This window comes from Mustela nigripes, chromosome 10 (genome assembly GCF_022355385.1).
Source record: "Mustela nigripes isolate SB6536 chromosome 10, MUSNIG.SB6536, whole genome shotgun sequence".
NCBI lineage: Eukaryota > Metazoa > Chordata > Mammalia > Carnivora > Mustelidae > Mustela > Mustela nigripes.
Genome location: NC_081566.1, coordinates 48963316 through 48978194, shown reverse-complemented (window position 1 = coordinate 48978194; position 14879 = coordinate 48963316). Strand labels below are relative to the sequence as shown.

The window sequence follows — 14879 nt, the reverse complement described above, 5'->3', positions numbered from 1 at the left end:
CACTGGCTCTATCAAGTGAATATAAATCAATTAACATGTTATTTCTGTCTCAAGGTTTTTCTTATCTACCAATAATTTGTTAATCCCCCAGATCTAGGAAAGCAAGAAGGCTCCAGAATTTTGAAAATAAGTAATGTAGCAAAGCAGCAGTAATGAAAAACAATTGTGGCCTCTTACCTCAAGGCAAAAGTATTTTTGTCTCTGCATGTTTTCCTATCTGGCTATAAGGCCTTCCTAGGAATCACAGAAGGTCCCTGAAACAAAGGAGATCAGAATCTGTAGTAAATTTTGAAGGTGACTGAAAATTCTGAGGCTGAAAAAGGGCAAATATATTGGAGGTATCTCTGAAGTATAGGTATTGATCTATTAAAAAATTTGAGTGTCTCTATGAAATTAAGAAAAAAAGAAAAATATGTAATAATTTTAACAAACTTGAATGCCATCACATAATAACAGCATTCTATAGTATTTCATATTAGTGATACACACAAATGAGAAGAATAAGGAGAAAGTATTCCAACAGAGTGGAGATGTCGTTCATTCCTGTCCACCCTTTTTTTGCACAAGCTGAAACTTTATCTTGTAGAGTAGGAAACTGGATGTAATGGAGGAAGATGGATTTGAAATTAGAAGATTAAAGAGTTAAAATCTGGGACTGACCTTTGCTAAAGGCTGGAATTTTTGCAAGAACTCTTGAACTTTAATTTCTTCATCATAGTATGTAAATAGTGATACATGACTCATTGGAATTGTTGTAAAAGTTTAGTGAGATAATGGGTGACAGTGATATCTTAACCATAGCCCTAATGTCTATAATTGCTAATAGAAGCTCCAGACCTAGAGAAATAGGATGGGAATTATGAAGCAAAATACAGTATTTCCAACAAGTCCTGGGTCTGTTTATACCACCTATCCCACCTTTATAAGAAAACTATTCCATTGTTGTAACAGTTACCAAAAACTTAGTAGGTGAAACAATACAAATCAATTATCTTATATTTTTTGAGGTCAGAAATTTAAAAATGAGTCACTAGACTAAAATGGATATGTGTTCTTTTCCAGGGGCTCTAGGGAGGAACTGTTCTCCTTTTCATCCTCAGCTTCTAGAGATTGCCCACATTCTTGGCTCATAGCCACATTCCTCCATCTTCAAACCTAGCAAAATTGGGCTGAGTCCTCCTCACACTTCCATCTCTCTAACTGTCCCTCTTCCACCTTCTCTTCCACTTGTAAGGACTCTTGTAATTTCATTGTGCCCACCCAGATAATACAGAACAGTCTTCCTATCAGCAATCCTAACTCCACCTGCACACTTAATTCTCCCTTGCCATGTAATAAGACATATTTATAGGTTCCAGATTGTAGGATATGGACATTATTTGGAGGCCATTAATTTGCCTATCATACCACCAACTGGCTCAGTGATCAGACCTATGACATTCCTGGTAATAGAGCTGAAAAGAGTCTGAAGTTTCTTCTGAATTTGGACTGACAGACAGGTAGTTCAAAGTAGAAAGTCACAAAATGATAGACAATGAAGGATAGAGACCTGAAAATTCATTTGGATATGAGTCATATCTAAACAAATACAGTATGTGGTAGTTATAGAGACCAGAAGCTTCCAATTTCACTTAGTATATTTTTTTTAGGGGGTGTCCCCTTTTAACTTTGGTTCTTTGCTCATTCTCTTCCTAAAATGGAGTCTGTTTCCAAGAGGTCTTTCACTTTAAATCTCTATATTATTCTAGGGCCCTTTTGGTGTGATGGTAAGATGTTAAGAAGGGAAAGAATCCTATAACCCTATGATTAAATATCAATCTTTATGGGCCTGTTTCTTGGGGTTGTGTTTCTTTCCCTCCTCCAGGTACACAGGTTTATCTTTTATCCTTGCCACCTGGCTATAGTTTCCAACTCTATTACCTTGATTGAAGTCCTGTTCCATGAGGACCATGTTCTCCCTCTGAAGTTGGAAAAGAAGAATGAAGGTGACTGGAGTTGGAAGTAGTTTCATTTCTCCAAATGGAATTAGGTTTCAGAAGTGCACTCAGGCAGAGTCATTTTCCCTCAAGAGAAGGACTTTGTTATGTAAAGGCACTAGGGATATTTCACAATAGAGCAAGAGAAGACATGTTTGGAATCTAACTGTGAGAACCTCTGAAGCTCTTTGTATAAAACCCCAGTAGGTTTCTAGACCCCTAAAACTGATGCCTTCAAGAATTTTGTATGCTCATGCTAGTCTACACTCAGTCTCCAGCAATTTGTCAAAATCGTTATTTAATAATTCCTATCAGATTGTGGCTCCTGGTAAGAGATTTTGAGTCTAACTTTCCCCATAGTTTGGAATGAAGCATACCCTACTGCTCTATTGTAGCTCTCTAATGGATCCAAGAAAAGTCACTGATTTTCAATTTGTCAGAAATTTCCTTGTGGAAGATGGAAGTCATGATATTCAAGCTCTTTTTATGTTAGAGTTGAAAACAAAAATACCTTCATTTTCCTTTTTATCTTCATCAAGCTCATGGCAGAGCTGATTTTAACATCCTAGAAATGTCTATCTAAAATGTTGTATTAGTGTATCAGAGACTAATATTGAAGACAAATTATATTTATGATTTGAAAGAGAAACCTAACTTCTTCAGAAAATTAAACATGAAATCTATATTACTGGAAGTTAAATTAAAAAATAAAAGAATTAAGGATATTTCAGTGTAAGTCACTTTTTTAAATGTTTATTTCAAAGATGGTCATTTATTATCTGCTTGGAAATACACACTTCTACCCTGAAAGAAATGGATATGTTGACATATGAGAGAACTATTATCTCTTGAAAGACTATAGATATTATGATAATCTATCCTCCGTGGTAATTGTCATATTGCTTTAGTACTATGTAGATGTTAAAGAAATTTTATTATTTCTATACATAAATTTAGATGTCAATTAAAGTTCTGCAAACTTAAGCTTTCATATAACTTATGATTCTTTTAAATATAATTTTCTCAAGTAAACTTTTCTCAAAGATACTACAGTTGTAGCAACTGTTTCCTAATACAAAGTTCATTGATTCTCACTTGACTATTTATTGATAACTGTAATTATTCTCAATATCAATCTGTCTATAATACTTTGGTTTTGCAGGGTATATTAACATATATCACTATTTGTTCAAGCATTGATACTTTCAGATTGTTGATTTTTGGTATTTCCTCTGATTTTACTTTCTACTTCACCATTATTTGTCAAGAAGTGCTTATTAGATACTTGCTTACACTTAATATAATTCAAGTGATTTATATTGGGTACTGGAAAGAAAAATGTAAATTAAATGTGTCTTCTGTTTTTATATAGCTTTATCTGTCTATTATCTATTTTATTATCTATCAATCATCTCTCTATCATATATGTTGAGCCTGAGCTCTACTTTCCTAACTAAAATATTGTGAATATTTAGGGCATGACTATTAGGGCAATAGTTTTTGTTATCTATTATTTATTATATTCAATCAGAGGCAGTTTTTCTTCACCTTATGCTCTTGATTCCTCCCTACTCTAGTTAGTAGAACAAAATTTTGATTTAAATAATGAAATGCTACTATATAACAGAAAGTGAGTGAATCTGTGCAAGTTACTGGGTGGCACATTGATAAGATACAATGTTATTTGAGGCAATATAATGATTGCCATATTTTTAGTAACACAAATATTTAATTAAATTACAATTTATTTTAAAATAGAAAATATGAGAAATGTCATCAGATAATCATGTTATAAGTCAATGCACAGAAATCAGTTGCTTTCTTACACACTAACAATGAAAATATAGAAAAGGAAATTAGAGATTCAATTCCATTTATTATAGCACCAAGAACCATAAGATACCTGGGAATAAACCTACCAAAGAAGTAAAGGATCTGTACTCAAGGAACTACAGAATACTCATGAAAGAAACTGAAGAAGACACAAAAAGAGGGAAAAACATTCCATGCTCACGGATTAGAAGAAAAAACATTGTTAAAATGTCTATACTGCCTAGAGCAATCTATACTTTAAATCCCATATTGATTGAAATTTCACCAGCATTTTTCAAAGAGCTGGAACAGACAATCCTAAAATTTGTATGGAACCAAAGGAACCCCAAATTGCTAAGAAAATGTTGAAAAAGAAAAAGAAAACTAAGGGCATCACGTTGCCTAATTTCAAGCTTTATTACAAAGCTGTGATCACCAAGACAACATGGTACTGGCACAAAAACAGACACATAGACCAGTGGAACAGAGTAGAGAGCCCAGATATGGACCCTCAACTCTATGGTCAAATAATCTTCGGCAAAGCGCACACACACACACACACACACACACACAATACAGTGGGAAAAAAGACAGTCTCTTCAATAAATGGTGCTGGGAAACTTGGACAGCTATGTGTAGAAGAATGAAACTTACCTTTCTCTTATACCATACACAAAGATAAACTCAAAATGGATAAAAGGCCTCAACGTGAGGCAGGAAGCTATCAAAATCCTAGAGAGGAACATAGGCAGTAACCTCTTAGACATCAGCCACAGCAACTTCTTTCAAGACATGTCTCCAAAGACAAAGGAAACCAAAGCAAAAATGAACTTTGGGGACTTCATCAAGATCAAAAGCTTCTGCACGGCAAAGCAAACAGTCAACAAAACAAAGAGGCAATCCACGGAATGGGAGAAGATATTCTCAAACAACACCACAGACAAAGGGCTGGTATCCAAGATCTATAACAAAGTCCTCAAACTCAACACCCAAAAACAAATAATCACATCAAAAAATGGGCAGAAGACATGAACAGATATTTCCCTAAAGGAGACATACAAATGGCTAACAGACACATGAAAAAATGTTCATCATTAGCCATCAGGGAGATTCAAATCAAAACCACATCGAGATACCACCTTACACCAGTTAGAATAGCCAAAATTAACAAGACAGTAAACAACAACTGTTGGAGAGGATGTGGAGAAAGGGGAACTTTCTTACACTGTTGGTGGGAATGCAAGTTGGTGCAGCCACTTTGGAAAACAGTGTGGAGACTCCTTAAGAAATTAAAAATAGATCTATCTTATGACCCTGCAACTGCACTACTGTGCATTTATCCCAAAGATACAGATGAAGTGCAAAGAAGTGCCATCTGTACACCAATGTTCATAGCAGGAATGGCCACAGTTGCCAAACTGTGGAAAGAACCAAGATGTCCTTCAACAGATGAATGGAGAAAGAAGATATGGTCCATATATACAATGGAGTATTATGCCTCCATCAGAAAGGATGAATACCCAACTTTTGTATCAACATGGATGGGACTAGAAGAGATTATGCTGAGTGAAATAAGTCAAGCAGAGGGAGTCAATTATCATAGGTTTCACTTACTTGTGGAGCATAAGGAATAACATGGAGGACATTGGGAGATGGAGGGGAGAAGGGAGTTGGGGGAAATCAGAGGGGGAGACAAACCATGAGAGACTGTGGACTCTGAGAAACAAACTGAGGGTTTTGGAGGGGAAGGGGGTAGGGGGTTGGGTGAGCCTGGTGGTGGGTATTATGGAGGGCACATATTGCATGGAGCACTGGGTGTGGTGCATAAACAATGAATGCTTGAACACTGAAAAAAAAAAATGACATGAAAAAAGAATCAAGTCTACAGGTACTTGATAATAAAATAAATATGAATGTATGAAACAGCTCACCATGTACCTTCAGATTGCACTAAGATTTTCTGTGTTCCCAACAGAGGGAATACCATCAATGATATTGCAATAGTGTTGTGTGGTGACAGATAATAGCAACACTGTGGTGAGCATAGGATAATATATAGGAATGTTGAATAACTATATTGTATACTTAAAACTAATATAACATTGTGTGTTAGCTATACTTGTAAAAAAAAAAAACAAAAAACAAAATTTAAAAATATATTTAAAAAATAAAGCAAAAAAAAAAAAAAAAAAAAAAACCAAAACAAAACCAAAACCAAAAAAAAAAAAAAAAGTTTCCATAACTTATCTCATTGTATTATTAATAATCCCGTGATTTGGGGATTTTCATTAACTACATTTTATAGATAAGGAATGATGTAAGGCTTAATGATATAATTAACTTGCCCAAAGTCATAAAGCAAATAAATGGTTGAGCCATGATTCATACTCAAGAACTACAATTCAAGAATCTACATTTTAACCATTGCTTGCTATTGCCTCCCAATACCTCTCTTACAATGTCCCCTCAGAAACATATATAAGAGTGACTTACAGCATGATATTGTGCTGGTCAGTTTTAAGCCAAAATCTGTGCTATCTTTTAGTTCTGTGACAGTCTCAGGAGCTATTAAGTCTTCTAAGACCATTTGCCACAATATTAAATGGCCTCCATCCTCTTTAGAATACTAAATCCCTGGTCTGTATTTTTCTGAACATTGGCTTATAGCAATGCTAGTCTTCTAAAGCCCACACAGCTCTGGGTGCATAAAGCTTCTGAAAAAAGTGTTAGTTTTTGCTAACAAGTTGACAAAATAATGAAACATATAGGATTTGGTATACTCTCCTGTTCATTCCTTTTTCTGAGAGAGAGAGAGAAAGATGAGTGGGGCTTGGAGGGGAGGAGGAGAGGTAGAGAGAGAGAGAGAGAGAGAGAATCTTAAGTAGGCTCCATGCCCAGCACAGAGTCCATGATCTCAGGACCCACCCCATGATCATGACTTGAGAGGAAGTCAAGAGTTAGGCATTTAACCAAGTGAGCTCCCTAGGTAACCCTTCCCTGCCCATTTTTGAACTCAAGTTAGAATATCAAAATAAGTTTGGCATATGAATCCCCCAAAATATCTTGTCACCAACTGCATTGGAAATATTTCTTATTGCTATATTTCATGTATTTATATCAGACTACTCTAGATAGAAAAAATAAGCACATTTATATGATATAGTAGCTTGAACTGAATTCCCTAGGGTACTTGCAACAGTCATGGTCCAAATCAAGGCAATGCCTTGTGATGATTGAGATTCAATTAACTTTAATTTAAATTTAAAAAGTTTTTTAAAACAGTATTTAGAGTCAAAACACTTTTTCTATGAAAACCATGAGTATATCTAGGTAAGGTAGAAATATTTCTAGGTTAGCAAAACCAGACCTGACTTTGGACTTTATTCTTTAAGTAATAAAGAATGGAGGGGAAAAATAAGTTATTTATAGAAACTGTCTATGTATGTACTCAGAGGTATGAATTGGTGACAGAAAAGACTTAAGAACATGTTAGCATCTCAAAAGCAGTTCTCAGAAAGCTTAATTTTATTTTCTTGGATTTTAAGAATGCCTAAGATCCTTCTTCATCCTCCATTTTGGGAGCCAAGTAGTACTTTAAATGTCTCATATCAGCAATTTTCTACTACAAGGGGTACATCTGCAGACACACTGTTAACTGGCAGGAGAGAGGAGATCAGCTTTTGTAAATTTCAGGTAACTCAGTGCAAAAGTTAGTGGAACTGGCTCATTCATCTCAATGGCAACAGGTTTCTCCTTTTTACCTACATTACTTGTTCACGACAACTTAATATTTCTATTTTCTAGTTCTCCACTGGTGTAAAATTTCCCTCTGTCTCCTGCACAGGAAAATAAACAGCATCTCCAGTATGACTGAGATGTCAGCATATACATGCAAATTCATTGGAAGGCATCTTTACTACACAGCTATACTCTTGTTCTGAAATTCCAGGTTGTTCAACATCTAAATCTACAACCTTAATTTCATAGTCTGAAAACTTCTCTTGATTTGTTGCTTCAAATACTACAGCCATGATGTCCGCATTATCTTTGGCCCTTAGTATAATGATGTCTTCACTGACTGCACTGTATTTTGGACATGATGATGAGATTCCAACCCACAAGAGCGCCTGAGTGGCTCAGTTGTTAAGCGTCTGCCTTTGGCTCTGGTCATGATCCGAGGGTGCTGGAATCAAGCTCTGCACGAAGCTCCCTGCTCAGCTGGAAGCCTGCTTCTCCCTCTCCCACTCCCCCTGCTTGTGTTTCCTCTCTCACTGTGTCTGTCTGTGTCAAATAAATAAATAAAATCTCTACAGCGCCTGGGTGGCTCAGTGGGTTAAGCCTCTGCCTTCAGCTCAGGTCATGGTCTCAGGGTCCTGGGATAGAGGCCCAAATCAGGCTCTCTGCTCAGCAGGGAGCCTGCTTCCCTTCCTCTCTCTCTGCCTGCTTCTCTGCCTACTTGTGATCTCTCTCTCTCTGTGTCAAATAAATAAATAAAATCTTTAAAAAAAAAAATTAAGTAAATAAAATCTATTAAAAAAAAAAAAAACATTCCAACCCACAGCCAAGTTGTGGTACTAGCGGTTCATGTAGAATGAAACCCTCAGAGCTCAGGGTGAGCTGCAATAGGTTACAGAGGGAGGGGTCCATGCTCTACAGGTTTATGCTGCTGGAGCTTAGGTCCCACCAGCAATCCTCATTGTTGAGATCCTTAAGGGCTTCTAGCAGCTTTTTCAGGATGGAACCCTGGACCAGATGTGCCTGGAGCACGGTGGCAGAGTCTCAAGGATGAGGCTACAGGTGGAGGTAAGGAGAAAGTAGATAGAGGTAAGGACGAAATCATAGCCATCTTGGTGTCTTAGGATAAGAGTGAGCCAGATAACACAGGATTGAAATTCTGAGAACTAGGAAGATCACCAAAAATGGTAATTTCTTCATTTGTTTGATTAATGCCTCTAGTGGCTAGCATTTTAAAAACTATTCATTGGTGGCATTATGTCAACTTAAGTGTCTTATTTTCATGTTGTTGTGATTCAGCTAACTCAGCATGAACACTAAGGCTCCTTCACCCAAAGTTAGATACTTCTCATTTTTCCCAATCAGAAACTAATAAAGAAAAAAAAAAAGAAAGTGTTAGGCTGGAAGCATAACTTTAATTTAAAATATAGTTTAGACATAAAAATAGAGTTTTCTATGCAAATATAGTTACATGCATTTTTTAGAAGTTTTAGAGCTTAGTAAAAATGTTTTAATTTTCTGGGCACCTGGGTGGCTGAGTAAGTTAAGCATCTGCTTTCAGCTCAGGTCATGGTCCCAGGGTCCTGAGCAACTGGACTCTGCTCAGCAGGGAGCCTGCTTTTCCCTCTCTAAATGTTTTAATTTTCTACATGGAAGTTATTTTTTCCATGAAAAAGATTATTTTAAGGTTTAGTGCTCTGAACACTAACATCTTTAATTCTATTAATAATCTGTGCTAAATCCAGAGTTTAAATTTACAGATTTCTCAGAAAAGTACATTTCATTTAAAAGACCATAAAGAGGGGCACCTGGGTGGCTCAGTTGGTTAAGCATCTGCCTTAAGCTTAGGGTCCTGGGATCCAGCCTGGAGTAGGGCTTCTTGCTTAGTGGGGAATCTGCTTCTTTCTCTCTCTCTGACACCTCCCCACCCCCATGCTCTTTCTCTTGCTTTCTCTGTCTTTCAAATAAACAGATAAAAATCTTTAAAAAAAAAATAAATAAAAGACCATAAAGATCATAGCACTGCAGCTGGTAGAATCGGAATAGTTCTTAGGTTATTTTTCTCCTGAAAATTCTAGAAATGAGTTATGTGATGTAGATTATAGTTACAAAATTAATTTTCATTTTAAGGTTGGCAATCTTAAATTAAAATAAAGTTTCTTGCCTATTTTTAATAAATAGTTGTTATGAGGAACCAAATAAACACTAAAAAAAATTAATTTACATTCTTAACAAGTGGTATGTAAATATTCTCCTTTCCCATTAACTTCTAACTCTTTTGGATGAATTTTCTCCCTCTCTCTCTCTCCCTCTTTTCCAGCTTTCCTGACATATATTTGACAAATAACATGTAAATTTAAAGTGTACAATGTGGTGTTTTAGTCTATAGAAGTATTGTGAACTGATCACCAGGATAAGCTAAGTTCACATAGCCATCAGCTCACCTACACCTAGTTACTGTGTGTGTGTGTGTGTGTGTGTGTGTGGTTAGAACATTTAAGATCTACTCTTTTAGCAAATTTCTAATATGTATTCTCTCTTTTTATCGAGAAGCATGAATTGGCTTAAAACAAGAACTTCTCAAAATGGGCTTCCTAACTTATTCCTATCAGAATTATCTTTTGTATTCACCAAAAATATTTGTTTCTTGGTCTAATCTAAGTTTTCCCAAGCAAGACAAACTAGGGCTTAACTGTTGGAAATTGCGTATTCAATAAACTTTCTATAACATTACAGTGTACATAAAATTCACCTGGAAAACACTAAGTATTTCAACCTGATATATATTTCAAACCTTCGTGATCTTAGCTGCAAATTCCAGGCTATTCCTTTTGGAAAAATAAATGGTAAAATGTGTTTTCCACATAAAAAACATAATACATAATTTTGAGTGTTAATTAGTTATGCATAAAATAATTTTAGATTATTTAATTTCAAACCTATGTTTAAGATTCAGCAATTTGTCATAATCCACTTGCTTCACTAAAAAATTATTTGAAACTTATATTCAAATTTTTTGTCAAAATTATTTTTTCCTATTATCCCATTTATCCAATGTGATTTTTTTATGTGCATATATTTTAGAAACACCTGTAAATGCTTTAAATAGCATAGATCCTAAACTCAATAAATTTTGACGCAAAAATTTGCCTTGATTCTTAGTTATAAAACCCAGAGAATTCTTTCTTGCTCTCTATGGTATAGTCACTGATTTTTAAAATATTGTCTAGTGTTAATAAATAGAAAAGAATATTTATGATAGAAATGTAACCAAAACCTTTTGTTATTTATTTCATTAATTTTAGAGTTCCTCACTTATCCCTTCCCTGATTTAACTACACTTTTCCACTCTCAAATAAAGCCATTATGCAGAATTTTGTACTTAGGATTCTCTTGCTTATTTAAAATGTTTACCAAATATAGCTGTATGGCAGTATCATTATATATATATTACATATATATGCATATTATGCAGTTTTTAATGTTTTCTGTCTTTAACATCTAACAAGAATTAAATTTTCTGCATATTCTGTAATTTTCTTTATTATTTCAACAAAATGTTTCTGAGAACTTAAATGTTGCAGCCACTAACTGTTCTTTGTTCATCTTCACTTGTATATTACAAGGGACATGTAGTGTATGGCATGTAAAACACAGTTCGGATATATTACACTATATTCTTCTACTCTGATTTTTATATTTATTTGTGTTACTAGTACTGGAAAAGCTACTAGGAATTCTTACATATGTTTTCCAGTGATATGTACAGGAGTTTTGTTGTTGTTTTATACCCAGGTGTGGGATTTCTACTTCGTATATGTATAGCTTTTTACCGGGTAATGGCAATTATTTTTCTGGTAATATAGAGATGTGGATTTTTCTGCAGCTTTTTGTTATTTTATATGTTTTTAACAATTTGGAGAGTATGTGAAATTGTATTGCATTTTCTCTAGATACTTCATGTTTTGATGTCTCTTTAGGACTATGCCTCATGAATTTCATTTTTCTCTTTATATTTCATCTTCTTATTTGCCTGTTGCTGATGTAAGTTAAAGTGATTGGTTTTGAATGCTGACTTAAAATCCAGAATATTTGAAAAACCTAATAATTCCAAAAATTTTTCTAGATATTTATATAATTTGTAAATAATAATGTTTTCTATTTTTCTATCCTTAAATATTACTTATTTAAACTGGGTAGGATCCCCATTACAATGTTAAAAAGAACTGGTGATATTAGATCCTCATTTGTACTTTGAACATAAAAATGCTTTTATATTTTAACAACTAAATATAGTATTTGCTGTTTAACTTTGAAGGTACATGTGATCAATTTAAGGATGTTTCTTTCATTTCCAATTTGTTAAGCAGCTTATAGCAAATGATTGCTGCTATATTCAACTTTTTATATTGCTCCTATTAAATTTGTGATCATTTTTTCTTTAACTTGTGAAGTTTTTATTAATTCATTTGTAAATTTGCATCTTTTTAAAAATTGTCTATAACCTTACTCTTTTTAAAATGCGTGGTTAGGTTTGGTTTGCTACCAGTTTGTTTAAGGAATTTTCCATTCTAAATATAAATATTGTTTTCTTATACTTATCTGGATAGACTCTGTATCCAGCTTATATTAGTTCTATCAGGTAAGTTTGGGAGGTGTTCTGTTTTCTCAACTCTGTAATTGTTAGGCCTTTAAAGATATTCAGGCCCTAATTCCTGCAAATTGTGAATGTTACATCTTGTGACAAAGGGGATTTAACAGATATGATAAAATTAAGGATCTTGAAGAAGAGATTATCCTGGATTACCTAGGTGAATCCTAAATGTAATGAAAGTTTTCCTCATTAAAGGAAGGCTGGAGGCTATTTCACTGCAGAAGAGAAGAAGTTAGGACCAGGATAATGTGGTTCACAAACCAAGGACTGCTAGCAGCAAGTAGGAGCTGGAAAGACAAGGAATGTGTACTCCCCTGGAACCTCAAGAAGAAACTAGCCCTGTTGACTTTGATTTTAACTCTGTAGGACTCCCTTTAAATTTGTGGGCTCCAGGCCATTAGGAGAACAAATTTCTGTTGGTTTAATCTGTAAGATTGTTGTCATTTACAGCGGCAACAATAGAAAACACATGCGCACATATTCTGTGTGTGTGTGCACATGTGAGTGTACCTGTGTATGGATGTGTATATGATTTGTGAAAAGGCTTTAGAGTTTTTTTTTTTTTTTTTTTTTTTAAAGATTTATTTATTTATTTGACAGAGAGAGATTACAAGTAGGCAGAGAGGCAGGCAGAGAGAGAGAGAGAGGAGGAAGCAGGCTCCCTGCTGAGCAGAGAGCCCGATGCGGGACTCGATCCCAGGACCCTGAGATCATGACCTGAGCCGAAGGCAGCGGCTTAACCCACTGAGCCACCCAGGCGCCCCAAGGCTTTAGAGTTTTGTTTCTGAAGGCTTTTTGTCTCCATAGTCAACTTTAAATGATTAAAAACAATATTTAGCTATATTTGAAAATGTGTCCAGTGTTTATGAATGTTATATTTAGACTTTTAAATAAAGTATATTCCACAGTTTTTTATTATAGTTTTCCACCTATAATCATTAGGTTAAGATTTTTTGGCGAGTTGTTAAAATGTGCTCTATGAATAGTGATTTTTGTTTACAGTGTTGTGTTTCCACTGTAATTAGAGACCCGTAAATTCCTGATTCTGTTTTTGTCTATTTTTGCATCATATATTTTGAGATTATTGTGTTAAGAGCATAAAAATTGTGAGTTATATATCTTCTGCAGGAGTAGAACATTATTATCGCTATTAAGGGTGTCAGACTACTAAATGGTCCCAAATTGATGTCCTCTTCCCTCAGGGCATAAAGTTAAATTACATTAACAGCCATTCTTGAGGTTAGACATTGTCATGCGGCAGAGTTCCTGCAGTTAAATGTAAGCAGGAGTTGGTGGGTATCACATCCATCCTGGCCCATAAACTTACCAACTTAATACATCCCTTGCCTTTCTTGTATGACAGCTAGACATCAAGTCTCAGGAGGACATTGACCACCGAATTGTTAAGATGGAAAAGCCTGTGTAAACCAAGATTCCTGAAGGCCTGCGTGAAGCAAAACATCCTGACTTTTTAAATCACCACCAACTAGCAAATCCTACTCTGAACTATTGCGTGAACAAGAAATGTTTCATTTTTTTATTGGGTTAAACTTTCATTGGGTTAAACCATTGATATAAATGGGCTTGTCAAAAATGTACATTATGTTAATTTTTACGTCCCTCCTTAATTTCTCCCAATATGTTTCTCGTGAAAGTTTATTCCATCTTTATGCATTTAAATAAGTTAAATATTATTATTTTTATAGTTTGTAGTTTTGTATTCCATTTGAGAAGTTTTGTTATGATTCTGGTACCTACTGTGTTTACTACCTCTGATTCACATGCAGTGTCTTCTTGTGTAATTTGTTATTTATGAATATAACCTCAAGTTTTGGAGGAAATTATTAGGTAGGAACTCTTTGAGTCCTGAGATGAAGACACGTTCATTCTGAAAGAATTTTCTTTCATGTCTATAAAACATCTTGGGCAATTATTATTGGGAAACAATGTTCCATAAATATTTCTGTTTCTTCATAGTCTTGAGTTTCTGAGCAAAAATTACTGGTAACTTGATTTAAAATATATTACAATGGCTAACAACCCTTAGAAGTAAAATGGTGACTTTAGGAGAGATTTAGAAACATCTTTTCTGGAACCATTTCTTTACATTCTAAAGGGCAACTTAATTGACTTTGGGAGTTTTCATTCCCACCCCACCCCCCAAAGGATTGGTTTACATTAGAAAGATAACAACTCTCCTATCCTAGGTAGGGAAAGATGAGGAACTATATAAACTCCTAGGTTTCATAGGGATGCCTGGGTGGCTTGGTTGCTTCAGTGGCTGATTTTGGCTCAGGTCATGATCCTGGAGTCCCAGGACTAAGTCCCTCATTGGGTCTTGGCTCACCTGCTTCTTCCTCTGAAACGCCTCCTTCTCTCATGTTCCCTTTCTCTCATTCTCCCTTTCTCAAATAAATAAATAAAATCTTAAAGAGTAAAGAAAAAAGAAAAGGAAAGAAAAGAGAAAAGAAAAAAAAAAGAAAAGAAAGGAAAAGAAAAGAAAAGAAAAAAAAGAAAAGAGAAGAAAAGAAAAATCTCCTAGATTCATAATACAACATGACCCTTCTCAGGTAAGGGACCCTCTGTGATGTTCAGGCTACATTTGACTGCCATCGCGTTAAGCAATGAGTGATTAACGTGTGCCCATCCAATTTAAGAGGTGGTATGAATAATCCATCTCTGATTCAAAATCCTTATGTTTT

General features: G+C 34.9%; 1 pseudogene; it reads right to left on the bottom strand.

The window, feature by feature from the left end:
• Positions 1 to 7338: 7338 nt before the first annotated feature.
• On the bottom strand, positions 7339 to 14558 carry LOC132026001 (proliferating cell nuclear antigen-like; annotated as a pseudogene).
• Between the last annotated feature and the right edge of the window lie 321 nt (positions 14559 to 14879).